The 4,120-nt window shown below is 44.4% G+C and overlaps 1 non-coding gene across 1 annotated transcript; it reads left to right on the forward strand.

The window, feature by feature from the left end:
* The first annotated feature begins 306 nt into the window (after window positions 1–306).
* trnak-cuu (transfer RNA lysine (anticodon CUU)) lies at window positions 307–379 on the forward strand. Its single transcript has one exon. It is a non-coding gene; the product is annotated as a tRNA-Lys (tRNA).
* Window positions 380–4,120: the final 3,741 nt, after the last annotated feature.

The raw sequence follows: 4,120 nt of genomic DNA on the forward strand, positions 1-4,120 counted from the left end.
ATAGTACCTGATAAATAGCCCATAGTACAAGAGTAAGGAAGTCTTGCTACAATTGTACAGGGCTCTGGTGAGAACACACCTGGAGTACTGCACACAGTTTTGGTCTCCTTATCTGAGGAAGGATACACTTGCCTGAGAGGTGGTACAACGGAGATTGACCAGATTGATTCCTGGGATGATAAGACTGTCTTATGGTGAGAGATTGTGTAGAATATGCCGATACTCTCTGGAGTTCAGAAGAAAGAGAGGTGATCTCATTGAAACGGACAATATTCTGAAGGGGATTGACAGGACAGCTGTTGAGAAACCCGGCTAGCTCAGTCTGTGGAACATGAGACTCTTAATCTCAGGGTCGTGGGTTCGAGCCCCACGTTGGGCGATTAATTTTCCTTAAATCTTATGTTGTTTTCACGGGGAAACATTATTAATGAACCTATAAACTTCTTTTGCACAATGAAAGAATTGCGAACTGAGGGAGAGTTGATAATTTAATCATTTGTTCTGTGCTCTGCATAAGAACACAAGAACCAGGAGCTGGAGTCGGACATTTGGCCCTTCGAGCCTGCCTTCTTTTGCACTGAAACAACTTATAACCGTGTTTTTAAATTAGCAGTGCCAGATATTTCGAGGGCACATTTCAATGCTTCACAAAACCATTGCTTTCGCGACAGCCACCGGGGATCGAGGCTGTTCTGAAGTAACTTTGATATTACCGTTTGTCGTTGATGTGGAGTAATTTTATGAAGTTCGATGGATGTCCAAATGCACTTCAGAGTGGTGTCAAAACAAATGAGTTTGTAATTAAATACAATTAATGTCAGGAGTGGGTTTCAAACCCATGCCTCAAGAGGAAACTTCAACCTGAACACAGCACATTAGACCACTCGGCCATCCTGACTGGTGAAGGAAGTAGCTGCAAATTATTACTCTGGAAAGTTTCAGACCAGGCGCTTGTTCAGTGTTGCTGGAAGGCCCAGTGACCGGGATATCCTCTCCTCCGGGGTTTTCCTGAGCGTGTGCTCGGTGTACGGGGAGCTTTCGCCCGGGTCTGAGGCAGCTTGCATCATGCGACAATGTGACCCGGACTGCTTTTGTTCAATTTTATCGCACACAAGTTTTTGTTTCAAAAATAATATTTCTGCCTGGGATCAAACTAAGGTCATTTCGCGTGTGAGACAAACATGATAACCACTACACTACAGAAACTACTGCTTAGATCAGTGCCCAGAGAGAAGGGTTCAGCAACAAGCTGAAATGCTCAATCCCTCTCTCTGCAAAAAGTTCCTTTTACAAACATTTCTCTGACCGGAACTGCACAAATCAAAAATGTTCTCCTTTCCCTGTGATTAAGCTCCCCAATTTCCTCCTTTGTAATTTTCTGGACAAGGACAAGGACTGAAAGTGCTTTGCGATCAGAAAATTGGCGGAACCGCTGTGGATAATGACAGGACTTTTGATGGTTGACGGCATCTATGTGAATTGCTCTGCATCAATAATTAGCAGAGCGTAAAGAGGGGAAACTGACATTATGGATGAGAAGAGGCCGAGCCAAATTGTAATGTTGGAGATGATTTTGTTGTTTTGGGAAAAGTTTACAATTTTTTGCTATGGTTGGTTCCATGGTGTAATGGTGAGCACTCTGGATTCTGAATCCAGTGATTCAAGTTCAAATTTCGGTGGATCTGAATTCATGTTGTCCCAGCTGCTGAAAATTTGGGATCAACAAGTGAAAGACACCTGGTGCTGGTGGCCAGTTTTGTTGCCTTTGTCAATGAGGCTTGATCAACAAGTCTCGTTGTCAAATCATGTGCTCAACCGACAATTACCTGTTACAAACGAGTTTGTTCTCGAATGCTGCCTTTATCTGCAGAGCAGAAAGAGGGGAAACTGACACATCCTGTGAAGATGCCCCACTTTCGAACATTCATTTGATGAATATTGTCGAAAGTCACACTGATGATGCCGATGATTGCCCCCACAATGCCAACAGGGTGAAATCTGGATCGAAGCAGTTGGCGGGCTCTGAGCAGCGGCAGGTTTCGTGTAAGCAGCTCTGCCCGAAAACGGCGCCATCTTGTTTACAGTACTTGCCGGGGAACTCTGACTCATCAATAATATCTGCCTCAAATTATCATCCGTCGTCATGCAAGCCTGGGCAATTGCGATGGCCTTTTTCAAATCCAGCATCTCTGCAGCCAACAGCTTCCTGAGGATCGCATCATGGCTGATGTCCAGCACGAAGACATCACGCAGCATGTCTTCCAGCACGTTCCTGAACTTGCACGGCTCAGCAAGACGTCGCACGTCAGCAATAAATCCAGACACATCCTCACCCTCAGCACGAACATGTGTGTAGAAACGGTAGCGTGATATGATGATCCCCTCTGTGGCTTCAGATGGTTACCCACCAACCTACGCAATTCTTCATACACTTTTTCCACCGAAAGTATAGGCGAGAGAAGATTCTTTATGAAGCCGTAAATTTTCAGACCACAAACGGTGAGGAGAATTGCCCTGTGCTTCACTGTGTAGGTCTCTGCCTCCATGCTGTTGGCCACAAAATACTGATCCAGGCGGTTGACAAAATCTGCCCAATCCTCACCCTTCACAAATCTCTCCAGGATTTCCAATGTGCCCGTTGTGCATGCGAAGGGTCTTAAATTACCTCGTCGCCAATTGTAATGACTCAAGTGTCTTGTTGCTGTAAACTCACTCAGGTGCAACCTGATCCATCTTTATTCCAGCCCGAGAGTGTCTGTGTGACAAAGACACCCAGCTTAGAAACAGATGACCAAGCACACATGCCACATGTGTAAATCCCGATGACCTCCGACTGCGGCGCCCTCTGATGTCTGGTGACCCCCAAGCATTAATATGTATCAACCCCTCGAGCCTATTCCTCCAGTCAATGAGATTGTGGCTGATCTGTGTCCTCACGCCTTGGCTCCATATCCCGTAATACCCTTGGCTAGAAAACCTTCGTCTACCTCTGATTTAAAATTATTCATTGAGATAGCATCTGCTGCCTTTTGTTGGAGAGAGCTCCTCACTTCTACCACCCTTTGAGTGAAGAAGTGTTTCCCAACGTTTCTCCCGAATGGCCAGATTGGGATTTTAAGGTTGTGTTCCCTTGTCTTAGAGTCCTCCGCCAGCGGAAAGTGTGTCTCTCCATCTACCCTTCAATTCCTTTCCAAGTCCAATACACCCAATGAAATCGCTCCCTAACCTGCTGTATTCCAACGACCAGAAGCCTAGTTTATTTAATCTATCCTCACAATTTAACACGGAGCCCTGGTAACATTCTCCACGGCCAATATATCATTTCTAAGGTGCGGTGCCCAGAACTGTGCACAATACTGCAGATATGATGTAATCAGGGCTTTTTATAGTTTAGTAATACATTCTCTTCTTTATATTCCAGCACTGTAGATCTAAAGACTAAAATTATTTTAGCCTTTGTGAATATATTTTGCACCTGACTACTATATTTTAGTGTATGTACATGGGCCCCTAAATCTACCCACGGCTCCCAGTTTTATACCACTCAAAAAATACTCGATCTAATTCTCTCAGGTTCAAAATGGATGAAGTCACGCTTGTGTGTTTTATAATCCATCTGCCACAGCCTTGTTCACTCACTTAATCTATCAATTTATCTTTGTAATGTTGTGCCTATATCTACACTACTTACTATATCTACACGACTTACTTTGTACCATCGGCAAACTTGGATATTTGGCTCTCTGTAATGTTGTCCATGTCATTAATAAATTGAGTGAATAGTTGATCCTCCAGCACAGATCCTTGTGGGACACCACTAGTTCGACATTCCAATTCGAATATATTCACATTATCCCTACTCCCTGTCTTCGACCATCTAAACAATCTTCCAACCACTCCAATAATTTGCCTTCAATTTCACTCATTTTAGCGAACAGTCTCTTTTGTGGAACCTTGTGCATTTCGCAGCCACCGACTCCTTCCCTTTCCCTGCCACATGTCTGAGGCTGAACCTAACTGTTTGCAACCTTGGTGCAATATTGGACCCTGAGGTGAGCTTCTGACCACATATCCGTGACATCACTAAGACTGCCTATTTCCAGCTCCATTACATCACCTG

Source organism: Pristiophorus japonicus, unplaced genomic scaffold (assembly GCF_044704955.1).
Source record: "Pristiophorus japonicus isolate sPriJap1 unplaced genomic scaffold, sPriJap1.hap1 HAP1_SCAFFOLD_2004, whole genome shotgun sequence".
Lineage (NCBI taxonomy): Eukaryota > Metazoa > Chordata > Chondrichthyes > Pristiophoridae > Pristiophorus > Pristiophorus japonicus.